A 16,832-nucleotide genomic window follows, 5' to 3' on the forward strand; every position below is an offset into this window, starting at 1 on the left:
TCCTATTTGGGGTATCTAATGTAAAGGCTAAGTTTTAACCCCTTAGGGACCAGGCTCATTTTCACCTTAACCGCCTCACGTCCGCCCATAGGATATAAACGTCCTATGGGTGGACGTCTATTTCTGACAGCACGTTTTAAAACGTCCTGTCAGAAATAGCAGCTGCACGCTAATCGTGCAGCTGCTGATCGGGTTGCCCGCTGTCAGTGACAGCAGGGCAACCCTAAGACAAGGCAGGGACAGTGCCCAGGTGTCCCTGCCTTCACGATCGCTGCAGACACAGCGCTCACCGAGCGCTGTGTCTGCAGAGCCGGAAGCGCTGTGCGCTTCCTGTTCCGGCCCGGCGGTCATGTGACCGCCGTGACCGGAGAGTGCAGGGGCTGTGTGAGGTCTCTCAGAGACCTCGATCAGCCCTGCTGTGAGGCTGTACAGCGCTGGATTGCTGCTGTACAGCCTCTATAGGGGTGCATTTGTCCTGTAACTGGGGCTACTATGTCAGCCCCAGTTACAGGAGAAATCAACTGTGAAAAAAAAAAGAAAAAGTGAAGTAAATGTCCCCCAGAGGTCTTGTATGACCTTATGGGGGACGAAAAGTGTAAAAAAAAATAAAAAAAATAAAGGGTTGAAAAAATAAAATAAAATAAAGTTTCACATGTAAAAAAAAAAAAAGTTCCCAAGTTAGGAATAAAAAAAAAAAATTAAAATAGAAAAAATAAAGTAAAATAGACATATTTAGTATTGCCGCGTCCGTAAAAACCAGCTCTATAAAAATATCACATGACCTAACCCCTCGGATGAACACCGTAAAAAATAAATAAAAAAAACTGTGTCAAAACAAGCAATTTTTGTCACCTTGCATCACAAAAGGTGCAACACCAAGTGATCAAAAACGCGTATGTCCCACAAAATGGTACCAATAAAACCGTCACCTCATCCCGCAAAAAATGAGCCCCTACATAAGAAAATCTCTCAAAAAATAAAAAAACTATAGCTCTTAGAACATGGAGACACTAAAACATAATTTTTTTGGTTTCAAAAATGCTATTATTGTGTTAAAGTGAAACAAATAAAAAAAAGTATACATATTAGGTATTGCCGCGTCCGTAAAAACCAGCTCTATAAAAATATCACATGACCTAACCCCTCGGGTGAACACCGTAAAAAAAAAAAAAAAAAAACTGTGTCAAAACAAGCAATTTTTGTCACCTTGCATCACAAAAGGTGCAACACCAAGTGATCAAAAACGCGTATGTCCCACAAAATGGTACCAATAAAACCGTCACCTCATCCCGCAAAAAATGAGCCCCTACATAAGAAAATCTCTCAAAAAATAAAAAAACTATAGCTCTCAGAACATGGACACATTAAAACATAATTTTTTGGTTTCAAAAATGCTATTATTGTGTAAAACTTTAATAAATGAGAAAAAGTATACATATTAGGTATCGCTACGTCCGTAACAATCTGCTCTATAAAAATGTCACTTGACTGAACCCCTAAGGTGAACGCTGTAAAAATAAATAAATAGAAACTGTGCTAAAACAACCAATTTTTTGGTCACCTTGCCCCATAAAGTGTTATATTGAATGATCAAAAAATCATATGTACCCAAAAATAGTACTAATAAAACTGGCACCTTATCCCCTAGTTTCCAAAATGGGGTCACTTCTTGGGAGTTTCTACTTTAAGGGTGCATCAGGGGGCTTCAAATGGGACATGGCATCTAAAAACCATGTGGAGTTCCTTTCCTTCTGCGCCCTGCCGTGTGCCCATACAGCAGTTTACGACCACATGTGGGGTGTTTCTGTAAACCGCAGAATCTGGGTAATAAATATTGAGTTTTGTTTGGCTGTTAACCATCGATGTGTTAGAGAAAAAAATTGATTAAAATGGAAAATCTGCCAAAAAAGTGAAATTTAAAAATTTGATCTCCATTTTCCTTTAATTCTTGTGGAACGCCTAAAGGGTTAACAAAGTTTGTAAAATCGGTTTTGAATACCTTGAGGGGTGTAGTTTCTACAATGGGGTCATTTATGGGGGTATCCACTATGTAGGCCCCACAAAGTGACTTCAGACCTGAACTGGTCCTTATAAAGAGGGTTTTGGCAATTTTCTTAAAAATTTGAAGAATTGCTTCTAAACTTCTAAGCCTTCTAACGTCCTAAAAAAATAAAATGACATTTCCAAAATGATGCCAACATAAAGTAGACATATGGGGAATGTTAAATAATAAATATTTTATGAGGTATCACTTTCTGTTTTAAAAGCAGAGAAATTGAAATTTAGAAAATTGCGATTTTTTTTACATTTTTGGGTAAATTTGGGATTTTTTCATAAATAAAGGTGAAATATTTTGACTCAAATTTATGACTATCATGAAGTACAATGTGTCACGAGAAAACAATCTCTGAATGACTTGGATAAATAAAGGCGTTCCAAAGTTATTACCACATAAAGTGAGATATGTCCGTTTTGCAAAATTTGGCCTGGTCAGGAAGGGGGCAAAGGGCCCAGATGGGAAGTGGTTAAGGACCAGGCCATTTTTTGCAAATCTGACCAGTGTCACTTTAAGTGGTGATAACTTTAAAACACTTTGATTTATTCAGGCCATTCTGAGATTATTTTTCGTCACATATTGTACTTCATGACACTGTTAAAATTAAGTAAAAATAATAATTTTTATTTATAAAAAAATACCAAATTTACAAAAAATGTGTAAAAAATTAGCAAATGTCCAAGTTTCAATTTCTCTACTTCTATAATACATAGTAATACCTCCAAAAATAGTTATTACTTTACATTCCCCATATGTCTACTTCATGTTTGGATCATTTTGGGAATGATATTTTATTTTTTAGGGATGTTACAAGGCTTAGAAGTTTAGAAGCAAATCTTGAAATTTTTCAGAAATTTTGAAAAACCCAATTTTTAGGGACCAGTTCAGGTCTGAAGTCACTTTGCGAGGCTTACATAATAGAAACCACCCAAAAATGACCCAATTCTAGAAACTACACCCCTCAAGGTATTCAAAACTGATTTTCCAGACTTTGTTAACCCTTTAGGTGTTCCACAAGAATTAATGGAAAATAGAGATACAATTTCAAAATTTCCCTTTTTGGCAGCTTTTCAATTTTAATATTTTTTTTCCAGTTACAAAGCAAGGGTTAACAGCCAAACAAAATGCTAGATTTATTGCCCCGATTCTGTAGTTTGCAGAAACACCCCATATATGGCCGTAAACTACTGTACGGGCACACAGAAGGGCGTAGAGGGAAAGGTGTGCCGTATGGTTTTTGGAAGGCAGATTTTGCTGGACTGGTTTATTTACACCATGTCCCATTTGAAGCCCCCCTGATGCACCTCTAGAGTAGAAACTCCATAAAAGTGACCCCATCTAAGAAACTAAACCCCTCAAGGTATTCAAAACTGATTTTACAAATGTTGTTAACCCTTTAGGTGTTCCACAAGAATTAATGGAAAATAGAGATACAATTTAATAATTTCACTTTTTTGGCAGATTTTCCATTTTAATATTTTTTTTCCAGTTATAAAGCAAGGATTAACAGCCAAACCAAACTCAATATTTATGGCCCTGATTCTGTAGTTTACAGAAACACCCCATATGTGGTCGTAAACTACTGTATGGGCACACGGCATGGCGCAGAAGGAAAGGAATGCCATACGGTTTTTGGAAGGCAGATTTTGCTGGACTGGCTTTTTTGACACCATGTCCCATTTGAAGCCCCCCAGATGCAACCCTAGAGTAGAAACTCCATAAAAGTGACCCCATCTAAGAAACTACACCCCTCAAGGTATTCAAAAGAGATTTTACAAATGTCGTTAACCCTTTAGGTGTTCCACAAGAGTTATTGGCAAATGGAGATGAAATTTCAGAATTAAATTTTTTGGGCAAATTTACTATTTTAATCAATTTTTCCCAGTAACAAAGCAAAGGTTAAAAGCCAAATATAACTCAATATTTATGGCCCTGATTCTGTAGTTTACAGAAACACCCCATATGTAGTCGTAAACTGCTGTACGGGCACACGGCAGGGCGCAGAAGGAAAGGAATGCCATATGGTTTTTGGAAGGCAGATTTTGCTGGACACCATGTCCCATTTGAAGCCCCCCTGATGCACCCCTAGAGTAGAAACTCCAAAAAAGTGACCCCATTTTAGAAACTACGGGATAGGGTGGCAGTATTGTTGGTACTAGTTTAGGGTACATATGATTTTTGGTTGCTCTATATTACACTTTTTGTGATGCAAGGTAACAAAAAATAGCTGTTTTGGCACCGATTAAATTTTTTTTTTATTTACAACATTCATCTGACAGGTTAATTCATGTGATATTTTTATAGACCAGGTTGTCACGGATGCGGCGATACCTAATATGTATGCCTTTTTTTTATTTATGTAAGTTTTACACAATGATTTCTTTTTTTAAACCAAAAAAAATCATGTTTTAGTGTTTCCATAGTCTGAGAGCCATAATTTTTTCAGTTTTTCGGCGATTACCTTGGGTAGGGTATGAGATGACGGTTCTATTTTGGGGTGCGTGTGACTTTTTGATCACTTGCTATTACACTTTTTGTGATGTAAGGTGAAAATAAATGGTTTATTTAGCACAGTTTTTATTTTTTATTTTTTACGGTCTTCATCTGAGGGGTTAGGTCATGTGATATTTTTACAGAGCCGGTCGATACGGACGTGGCAATACCTAATATGTATACTTTTTTTTTTATTTATGAAAGTTTTACATAATAATATTATTTTTGAAACAAAAAAAAAAATCATGTTTTAGTGTCTCCATATTCTGAGAGCCATAGTTTTTTTAGTTTTTGGGCGATTATCTTAGGTAGGGTCTCATTTTTTGCGGGATGAGATGACGGTTTGATTGGCACTATTTTGGGGTATATATGATTTTTTAAACGCTTGCTATTACAGTTTTTGTGCTGTAAGATGACAAAAAATGGTTTATTTAGCACAGGTTTTTTTTTTTTTTTTTTTACGGTGTTCATCCGAGGGGTTAGGTCATGTGATATTTTTATATAGCCGGACGATACGGACGCGGTTATACCTAATATGTATACTTTTTTTTTTATTTATGTAAGTTTTACATAATAATATTATTTTTGAAACAAAAAAAAAAATCATGTTTTAGTGTCTCCATATTCTGAGAGCCATAGTTTTTTTAGTTTTTGGGCGATTATCTTAGGTAGGGTCTCATTTTTTGCGGGATGAGATGACGGTTTGATTGGCACTATTTTGGGGTATATATGACTTTTTGATCGCTTGCTATTACAGTTTTTGTGATGTAAGATGACAAAAAATGGTTTATTTAGCACAGGTTTTTTTTTTTTTTTTTTACGGTGTTCATCCGAGGGGTTAGGTCATGTGATATTTTTATATAGCCGGACGATACGGACGCGGTTATACCTAATATGTATACTTTTTTTTATTTATGTAAGTTTTACACAATAATATCATTTTTGAAACAAAAAAAAAATCATGTTTTAGTGTCTCCATATTCTGAGAGTCATATTTTATTTATTTTTTTGGCGATTATCTTAGGTAGGGTCTCATTTTTTGCGGGATGAGATGACGGTTTGATTTGCACTATTTTGGGGTGCATATGACTTTTTGATCGCTTGCTATTACAGTTTTTGTGATGTAAGGTGACAAAAAATGGTTTATTTAGCACAGTTTTTATTTTTAATTTTTTACGGTGTTTATCTGAGGGGTTAGATTATGTGATATTTTTATAGAGCCGGTCGATTTGAACGCAGCAATACCTAATATGTATACTTTTTATTTATTTATATAAGTTTTACACAATAACAGCCTTTTTAAAACAAAAGAAATGATGTTTTAGTGTCTCCATATTCTGAGCCATATTTTTTTTTATTTTTTCAGCGATTGTCTCAGGTAGGGGCTCATTTTTTGTGGGATGAGGTAACGGTTAGATTGGTACTATTTTGGTGGGCAAACGCCTTTTTGATCGCTTGCTGTTGTACTTTTTGTGATGTAAGGTGACAAAAAAATGGTTTATTTAGCACAGTTTTTATTTTTTATTTTTTACGGTGTTCATCTGAGGGGTTATGTCATGTGATATGCTTATAGAGCCGGCAATACCTAATATGTATACTTTTTTTATTTATGTAAGTTTTACACAATAATATCATTTTTGAAACAAAAAAAAATCATGTTTTAGTGTCTCCATATTCTGAGAGCCATATTTTTTTTAGTTTTTAGGCGATTATCTTAGGTAGTGTCTCAATTTTTGCGGGATGAGATGACGGTTTGATTGGCACTATTTTGGGGTGCATATGACTTTTTGATCGCTTGCTATTACACTTTTTGTGATGTAAGGTGACAAAAAAATTGTTTATTTAGCACAGTTTTTATTTTTTACGGTGTTCATCTGAGGGGTTAGGTCATGTGATATTTTTATAGAGCCGGTCGATGAGATGACGGTTTGATTGGCACTATTTTGGGGTGCATATGACTTTTTGATCGCTTGCTATTACAGTTTTTGTGATGTAAGGTGACAAAAAATGGTTTATTTAGCACAGTTTTTATTTTTAATTTTTTACGGTGTTCATCTGAGGGGTTAGGTCATGTGATATTTTTATAGAACCAGTCGATACGGAGGCGGTGATACCTAATATGTATACTTTTCTTTTTTTCCCTATTTTTTACCAATTTTTTTTTACTTTATTTGGGGAAAATTACGTTTTTGTTTATTTTTACTTGAAACTTTTAATTTTTTGGGGGGAAAACTAAATTTTTTCAACTTTTTTTTTCACTTTATTTTTTGTCCCACTTTGGGACTTGAACTTTTGGGGGTCTAATCCTTTACAATGCATTCCAATAATTCTGTATTGGAATGCATTGGCTGTATGAGTAATACAGTGAGTATTACTCCTACAGCTTCTGGCCTGTGAGATCCAGGGGGCTGGATCTAACAGGCTCATCACCGGAAGGCAGCGCAATGCCTTACTTAGGCATCGTGCTGCCTTCCATGCCATTGGGGACCCGATAGCACCGCCGATCGCCGCCACATTGACCTGCGATTTGCGGCGATCACCCCCCCCCCCGCGCATTTAGCCAAGGTGCCTGCTCAATGATTTGAGCAGGCACCGTGTTCCGATCACCGCCCGCCGGGCGGCGGTGATCGGAAATACACATGACGTACCGGTACATCATATGTCCTTATGTACCAGGACAACATGCCGTACCGGTACGTCATGTGTCCTTAAGAGGTTAAAGGATGGTTTTCTGTGGCTAAGCTCAGACAAAGACATTGCAGCCTTCTCATTGGCCCACAAGCAAGAAGGGAGGTTACTGATGAAAAAAAATACGAATATATAGCACTATATTCTAAATCTTTGCAAATTCTCAAAGTGGCGATATTCGCAATTAAAATTTGCGATTTTAATATTCATGCACAACACTATTAATCACTACAGAAATACCAAACCCTGGACGAATGAAACAGAATCCTTTTCCCTAACCCTGCTGGGCAGAACACGAATAATGAGCTTGGAAGCCTAGTACAGGCGATCGGTATTAGATCGGGGCGCTTTACCCGATCTCCACGGAGGGGAACGCACGGCAGAAGTGTTAACATGCGCTTCGGCATTTTAACATTTGACCACGGCATCTGAGTGGTTAAATGTTCAGGTTGGCATTACCGATCGCGCACATTAGCTCTGAGTGCTTGCTGTAGGAAACAGCAGGCACACAGTTGCCATGGTGTCCACCTTAGCTCATTTCAGTAGTTCAACTCCAGTGTGTTGGTAGAAAGGGTTGTATAATTGTGCATCTTTTAGTTACCAAAGAAACAGATGCAATTTTGTTACCATGTATATTTAGCACTTTATCATCTCATTTTATCAATCTGTTCATATCAGGGGGCATTTAATTGCTGAAAAAACAGTTTCAATTTAGTGCATGACTTTACCGGATTCATTCAATGCATTGTATGTCAATGCATGTGTCAATATACAGCGCAGTTTTAGATATTGCATTATACTGTATTAATATGTTTTTATTCAACGCATTGCATTACATCAATATACCATGCAGTTTTTTTACGCATTGTACTTCCCTAATATACCAGTTTCATTCAATACATTGTAATATACCGTGCAGTGTTAGATATAATTGATTGTATAGTGATCCCTCAACATACAATGGTCTTTTGTGGGCCATCCTAAGTTGAAACCAGACTCAACATCCAATGTCTCAGAATCAGGCCCAACCAATCAAGGCCACTTCTCTGGTAAAATAGCTGAATTAGATGCTAGTTAGCAGCTACTCCTGACTGTTTTATGTGAGGACTTGTTTTATATGTCTTAGGCCTCTTTCACACTGGCGTGTGCGCCCCGTTGCCGTACTGTGGACCGCATTTGCGGATCCGCAATACACGGGTGACGTTTCGTGGGCATTCCGCATCACGGATGCGGACCAATTCACTTGAATGGGTCCGCAAATCCGGAGATGCAGAATGGTGCGGAACGGAACCACGGAACGGAACCCTACGGAAGCACTACGGAGTGCTTCCGTCGTGTTTCGTCAAGTACTTCCGTTCCGCAAAAAGATAGAACATGTCCTATCTTTTTGCAGACCGGCCGGATCGCGGACCCATTCAAGTGAATGGGTCCGCGATCCGCTGCGGCTGCCCCACGGACTGTGCTTGTGTATTGCGGCCCGCATCTTGCAATACGGCAACGGGGCGCACACGCCAGTGTGAAAGAGGCCTAAGGGTACTTTCACACTAGCGTTTTTATTTTCCGATATTGAGTTTCGTCCTAGGGGCTCAATACAGGAAAAAAAACTGATCAGTTTTATCCTATTGCATTCTGAATGGAGAGCAATCCATTCAGTATGGATCAGGATGTCTTCAGTTCAGTCACTGTACGTTTTTTGGACGGAGAAAATACCGCAGCATGCAGTATTTTCTCTGTCCAAAATTAAGGAACTTTACATTTAAATTTACATTTAAATAAGAGGTGGGACGACAAATCCGTCGAATCCACGAATCTCTCGAATCTTGTTGGATTTGTGGGATTTGTGGACTCGAATCCCTATGTAATTTAGTAAAATCCGAATCTGACCAATCCCGCGACGTGATATGGAGATTTGGCCGACCCAAAAATACTGTGATTAGTTTACCTAATGATACAGGGCCGCAACCATGCCGCACAGCGTGGTGGGCGGGTGTATCAACAAAGGGAGTAGGGTCTGGGGGCCGGCATCTGGATTAGGAATGACTGTTATTGGGATCTCTGATGGCACTGTTATGGGGGATCTCTGGATGGTACTATTATGGGGGGAATCTGTGGATGACACATATATAGCATCTTATGCTATGTGCCATCCACAGATCACCCCATAACAGTGTCCCTGCAGTGTGAATGACCCCCAATACAGGGGCTGGGGGCCATCATCTGGATTAGGAATGACAGCGGGGACCTGTGCAGTCCCTGTATTCTAATGCACCAGCCCTGCTCACTGTTGTATAATCTTATCTAACCTGTAGGCATTGTTAAGATATAATAATCATTTGTAATCCAGCTTTATTACTTACAACTAAGTTCCAGAGGAGGGAGGAGGTAGGCTGGAAGGGCGGGCGGCACGTCACTCACTACGTCATGCACCTGCGCCACCCTTTTTATGAATGAAGCAGGCGGCGCGGGTGCATGACGTAGTAAGTGACGCGTTGCCCACCCGTCCTCCCGGCCTGCTTCCTGCCTGCCTCCTCACTTCTCTCTGATATGGAACATAGTTGTATGTAATACAGCTGGATTACAAATGATTATTATATTTTAACAATGCCTACAGGTTAGATAAGATTATACAACTGCACCAGTCCCCACTGTCATTGCTAATCCAGATGATTGCCCCCAGCCCCTGTATTGGCGGTCATTCACAGTGCAGGGACACTGTTATGGGGGGGATCTGTGGATGGCACATAGCATAAGATGCTATATATGTGTCATCCACAGATCCCCCCATCACAGTACCATCCAGAGATCCCCCATAACAGTGCCATCCAGAGATCCCCCATAATAGTGCCATCCACAGATCCCCCATAACAGTGCCATCCACAGATCCCCCATAACAGTGCCATCCACAGATCCCCCATAACAGTGCCATCCACAGATGCCCCATAACAGTGCCATCCACAGATCCCCCCATAACAGTGCCATCCACAGATCCTCCCCATAACAGTGCCATCCACAGATCCTCCCCATAGCAGTGTCATCCACAGATCCCCCCCCATAAGTGTTTGGATCACTTTGTTTCTTACACAGTTCACACAATTCTTATGTACAAGATTTGTAAGATTTGAGATTCGGAAGATTCAATATATTCGAGAACCTTTTCGGATTCGGATTCTAAAAATATTGGATTCGTCCCACCTCTAATTTAAATGCATTAACAGCTAAGTGATCTGATTTTGTGGTTTGCGCATGCGCAGACCTTAAAAAATTTGAAAAAGATAAATACCAAATCCGTTTTTCCGGATGACAACCGGAGAGACGGATCCAGTATTGCAATACATTTGTGATGTGGATCCGTCTACAAATGGTATCTGTTTGCATAAAGATTGCCTGATCCGGCAGGCAGTTCAGGCGACCGAACTGCCTGCCAGAATCCAGCGACGCTAGTGTGAAAGTACCCTTAGTTATCTACATATTTTTCTTAAATCTTAATTTTCTCTGATCTTGGATGACATTTTGGGGCATGGGAACCGATTATTACACTTACAATGGCTTAAACATACTATGGTCCTCCTGGAACCAATTCATTTTGAATTTTGAGGAACCACTGTATTTTGTTCATATACTGTGCAGTTTTAGTTAAAGGGGTGGTGCAGCAATTTCGATTGATGCACCACCCCTAGCATAGTTTTTTTTTTGTTTTGTTTTTGTATTAACAATTTTTATTGTTTTTTGTAAAGGTCATACATCTTATGATAGTATACAAAAAGATACAGTAATTAAGTGCACTTTGTTTTACATACAATAATAAGACAGTATCAGATTGAATATCAATAAACATAATTCACTTAAAGGTCACAATAATCAAGTTGAGCTTAACGTAGACCTGATAGATGAGGTAAAGATGGAACATATACGTTTTTCACAGTAACATAAACTGTAAAGTGAACAAAACGAAGTAACAAAAGGGGCAAGAGTAAGGTAGTATTTACCACAAGGCCTCAAGTAGTACCAGAAGAAAAGAATGATCAAACATGAATGCTAAAGTAAGTGAGCTAGACTAAGATTTGGAAGGGTCAGTGAAAACCTCTATACTGTTTCCAGGGAGACCAAATGGCTAGAAAAGTGGGCCTGGAGCGGAGTTCCCAATGGGAGAGCTCTTCTAACCTATAAATCTGGTCAACTTTTTGTATCCATTTAGCCACATCAGGAACTTCTGTGGAGAGCCAGAAAGACGCAATTAGTAGTCTGGCCGCAGCCAAGAGCATGAGGGGTAGGGATGTACGCCATTTATTCAGACCCTTGATACCTAAGTTCAGGAGGGTTAACTGAGGAGAGCAAGAGAGAGTGGATTAACATATGTGGTTGCATTTATTAATTATAATGCGCCACCAATCATTAATAGGTTGGCATTTCCACCAAATATGGAAGAAAGAACCCTTAGAGGCCTTGCATCTCCAACACATGCCTGAGCAGCTAGAGGAATACAGAGAGATCGATTCGGGAGTCCTATACCATCTCATCAAAATTTTGTAGCCATTTTCTTGAATACGAAGGCATCTGGATATCTTGTGGGGGATCGTAAGTGCCATAGAAATCTCTGTAGGTGATAGAAAGCGTCCCAAATCTTTCTCCCAGGAACCAATTATAGCTGGCTTAATAAGGGATGAGGGAGATTTTAGTTGCCTATATATGGTCGAAATACTTTTTTAGGGGGTTGTTTCGAACCAATTATTGTATCAAACCAAGAGGATAGGGGGGGTAGTGGGGATCCTTTGAGTAACAAGTTGACTTCAGAATTGAGGATCCTTTGCAGGAAGGTAAGAACAGCGTGGTCTTTCGAGTCATCAGTGAGTGTTTGAGGTATGACACAACCTTCTTTATCTAATAGATCGGAAAGGGGAATATCTGAGAGTTTAATTGAGATGGGGCAACTCTCTTTCAAAGCAGATGGTGCTAGGTCTATCAAATCTCTCAGGGTGAGGAGGGGAGATGGGGTTGTTAACACTTTGTTATCTGGGGAAAGCCAATTCCAGACTGACATTGTGCTTTGTATCATGGGGCTAGATATTTTCTGTAGTGGTGGAGGAGGTTTACCTGATAACAGAAAGGCTCTAGGAGAGGAGGGGAGAAAAGCTTTTTCAATGTGAACCCAAACTTTATGGGGAGGGGATCTAATCCAGTCTACTACTCTGGCTAGGTGTATAGCTCTCATGTACATTTCTGGGTCAGGAAGACCAATACCTCCTAGTCGTTTGGGTTTGGTAAGAGTGTTAGAGGAGATTCTAGGACGTTTACCCTTCCAGATGAACTTGCGAATTGCTCTATTAAAAGTAATAAAGAAGGGTTTTGGGATTTTGATTGGGAGGAATTGCATAAGATAAGTCAGTCTGGGAAGAACCAGAGCAGAAACCATGTTTTTTCTGCCAAACCAAGAGAGATACGGGAGGTCCAACGAGTCCAGCTGGGCAACCATAGAGTGTAGGAGATGAAGGTAGTTAAGTTTATATAAATCTGCTAAATTAGGGGAAAGTTTTATACCTAGATATGTTAGTTGTTGTGTGGACCAGTTGAATGGAGATTGAGATTGGAGTGCTCTAACCTCCGACGGGGAGAAACCTCTATGAAGAAGTTGGGATTTGGCTGGATTAATTTTGAAATTAGAGAGGGAGCCGAATAGATCTAATGTGGATAAGATAATTGGGAGTGATTTTTTGGGGTTCACCGTAAGGATTAGGAGATCATCAGCAAAAGCTGCCAATTTGATTTCATGGTCTCCAGTCCTAAGACCTTTAATTTCAGTCTGTTGCCTTAGGGCTTGTAATAAAGTCTCCATAACCAATACGAAGATAAGTGGGGAAAGGGGGCAACCCTGCCTAGTGCCGTTTTTGATATGGAAGCATGGAGAGAGGATACCATTAACTGACACAGATGCCGAGGAAGAGTGATACATGGCCCCAACTGCATTGGAGAATGGATCTGGGATACCAAACCTTGCAAGAGTGAGCCTGATATATATCCAGTCAATTCTATTGAACGCTTTCTCGGCATCTGTGCCCAGCATGACCAAAGGAATCGCCTTGTGGGATGAGAAGAATAAGGCGTTCAATATTTTCATCACATTAACTTTTCCTTCTCTTCCTTTAACAAATCCTACCTGGTCTGAGTGGATCAGGGAGGGTAATAATTGTTGCAATCTATTAGCTAGCATTTTAGCCATGAGTTTAAGGTCTGTGTTTAGAAGAGAAATGGGACGATAATTTGAACAGGAAGATGGGTCCTTACCAGGTTTGGGGATAATAGTTATAGTGGCTCTGGACATATCTGTAGAGATAGGGGAATTAAGTAAAGCTCCATTACAAACTGGGAGGAAATGAGGCAGGAGAGTTTCTGAGAAGGATTTGTAATAAGATAGTGGGAGACCGTCAGGTCCTGGGCATTTCCCAGTGGGAGATGAGTTGAGAGCCTCTATTATGTCTGACATTGTGAATGGAGCGGCGAGTTTGTCCTGCTGAGAAGGAGTGAGGGTTGGGAGGTTTAGTTTATTAAGGAAGGAAGAGATGTTATGTATTTTATCATATCTAGGATCTGGAAGGGGGGGGGGGATGGGAGATTGTAGAGGGATTCATAGTATAGTCTGAATTGTTCTGCTATTTCCTCAGATTTAAAAAGTGTCTTACCTGAGGGGCTAGTGATGTTTTGGACGTAATTGGCCAGTTTCCTACGTTTGATTCTCTGCATTTGGAATTTGGTGGCTTTATCACCATGGGCAAAAAACTTTTGTGGGGATGATAAAAAGAACCTAGCAGATCGTTCATTAAGCATATTTTTAAATTCTGTTTTGAGAGATGACAATTCGGATAAATGGAGCTGAAGTAGGGAGATTTTATGTGTTTTTTCTAGAGAATTAATCTGTGAAAGGAGAGTATTTAGTTTCTTTTCAGATTCCTTTTTTAAAAAGGAGCATAAGCTAATTAAATGGCCTCTGATATAAACCTTATGTGCATCCCAGAGCACAGTAGGAGAGATGGAAGGGGATAGGTTAATAGAGAAATATTCTTTTAATAAGGATGATATACGGTCTTTATGGATATATTTACCCAGGATGGACTCGTTGAACCTCCAGCAGGGCGACCTACCCGGTCCTGTGGGATGGCGAAGGGAATAAAAGACTGGTGCATGGTCGGAGAGAGTCATAACTCCAATTCGCGCTGATGAACAAAGTTGTAAATGTTCTTTTGACACTAGAATATAGTCAATTCTGCTGTAAGAGTTGTTAGCTGGGGAATAAAAAGAATAGTCAATGGTAGAAGGGTTTAAACATCTCCATACATCAGTTAGCCCTAAATTATACAACCTAGCCAGAGTAGCCGGATTGCCCTAGAAGATAGAGCAGATTTCTTTGAGGAAGTATCAATCAAGGGGTTGAGGGTTAGGTTTAAATCTCCTGCTAGGATAAGGATACCCTCCCTGTGATTCTCCACTAGGGATAGGAGATCAGCTATCCAACGAGGTTGGTCAGTATTGGGTGCATAAGCGTTTACAAATGTGTAGAGAACTTGGCCTACACGGCCTTTCAGGATAATATAACGACCATCTGGGTCTTGGATAGGATTCAGATAAGTGAATGGGGTGCCTCTGCGAAACCCAATACTGACCCCTCTCGAGGCGGTACCATCAGCTCCACAGTGATACCATATTGTAAATTTGGAGTATGAAAGGTTAGGGTAGTTATTATTCTTAAAATGGGTTTCTTGCAGAAAAACAACATTGCATTTTTCCTTCCAGAGAAGGGAGAATATTTGGCAACGTTTAGAGGGAGACCTGAGACCAAGTTCAGATCAGCCATGACTTAAATAATTGTTATCAAAAGGTGAAGAAGAGTGGAGGCAATGTGGCATATACAGATAGCCCAACGCTAGAACTAAGAGAACAACAGTTAAAACTGATAAACATTTTGAGTAGATCAGTACCATAATATATAATTTGTACAAATGGAAGTAAGTAATAATATGAGAGGGGGAGAATGGGTATTTCCCATGAAACCTGCAATCGAGTGGGGAAGAGGGATTAATAGTGACCACAAAACTGTTAATGGAAGTGGGGGAGAGGACAGAAGGAGAATAAGTGCTAGGGTGAGAAGAAACACATTGGGAGAGAGGAGTGGGTAGGTAAAGCAGGGACAGGTAAGAAGAGGCAGAAATAATATTCTCTGAAATCTCAGCCTTTAAACTGACAAAAGGAGAGATAAGGTATAATCAAGTAAGGCAGGAAATAAAGGTGGAAAGCCTGAAAAAGAAAAAAAACAAATACTAATTGGTTGAAGATTAATCAGGGTCCTTCCTCGGAAGCGTGAGACTTCTTAGGAGTAGTGGAGTCCTTGGTCTTCTTGGACTTCAGCTTCTTGGGAGTAGTGGAAAGCTCCCATGGTTGTAAGACTGGGAGGGAAGGTAGGGAGGTGATGTCTTGCACTTTGTCCCAATCTTGTATGTCCAGAGGCGCTATATCCAGCGCGTTATACGCTTCAGGGAGGTCTAGAAAAGAGGAGATGAGGATCCTCCTGCCTGAAGCCAAAAACGATAAACCGAAGGGAAAGGTCCATCTGTATGGAATCTGTCTATCTTTGAGGAGGGATGTGAGGGGTCTCAGGACTCTTCTTTTCTGGAGAGTAGAGGGTGAAAGATCCTGATAAATCGGGATGGAGACCTCGTCCAAGAGAATAAATGGTGCAGTTCTGGCCGCCTTAAGTATCGCTTCTTTGTCCTGAAAGTTCAGGAAGCGGCAGATAATATCTCTCGGTGGATCATTTTCTTTAGGACGCAGACGTAATGCTCGGTGAGCCCTTTCAATGATCAGCATGGAAGGGTCAAAGTCCCCAAGTAAGGAGGCGACTATTTTCATAATCGCTGCAGGGATGTCAGCGGCTGCGACTGATTCGAGGAACCCCCTAAACCGGAGGTTGTTCCGTCTGTCCCGGTTCTCCTGGTCTTCCGGGGAGGTGTACAGTTGGTTAATGTGCACTTGGCAGAGCGAGAGTGATTGTGAGACCGTCTTGCTATGTTTTATAGTAGTGGCTTGAGCGGTTTCTAATGAGTCCACCCTGTGGCCTATTTGCTGGACATCTTGGGCCACCTCCCGTAGTTTGAAGTATATAGGGTTCAGAGCCTCCTCCAGGGCTTGCTTAATGAAGCGGCGAGAAATCGGGAGATTTTTAGACTCACCAGACTCCTCAGACTCGTCCTCACAGTCAGAGAGGCCTGCAGCGCGGGAGCTCGCGGTATAGCAGGGAGCCGCGGCCATCTTGGGATCCTTGGTCGATCCGGCAGCTTGTTGTTTTTTCAGGTATTTTGTCATATCTGACACCGCTGGAGATGTTTTAGCTTGGGGGGTAGGATCACCTTGTTTAGGTCCTCCATATTTGACCATTTTGAAGTGGTTTTGATGAAGAATGCTGTCCCCACAGCAGGTTGTTAGCAGGAGCTTCAGCCAGACACAGCCATTCAGCACTGGCGCTAGCTCCGCCCCCATCCTTAGCAAAGGTTTTCAATATCTGATCGACACATTGCATCCCCGCCAATCAGCTGTTTGAAGAGGAAGTGGC

The sequence above is a fragment of the Bufo bufo genome, chromosome 4, assembly GCF_905171765.1.
Source record: "Bufo bufo chromosome 4, aBufBuf1.1, whole genome shotgun sequence".
Lineage (NCBI taxonomy): Eukaryota > Metazoa > Chordata > Amphibia > Anura > Bufonidae > Bufo > Bufo bufo.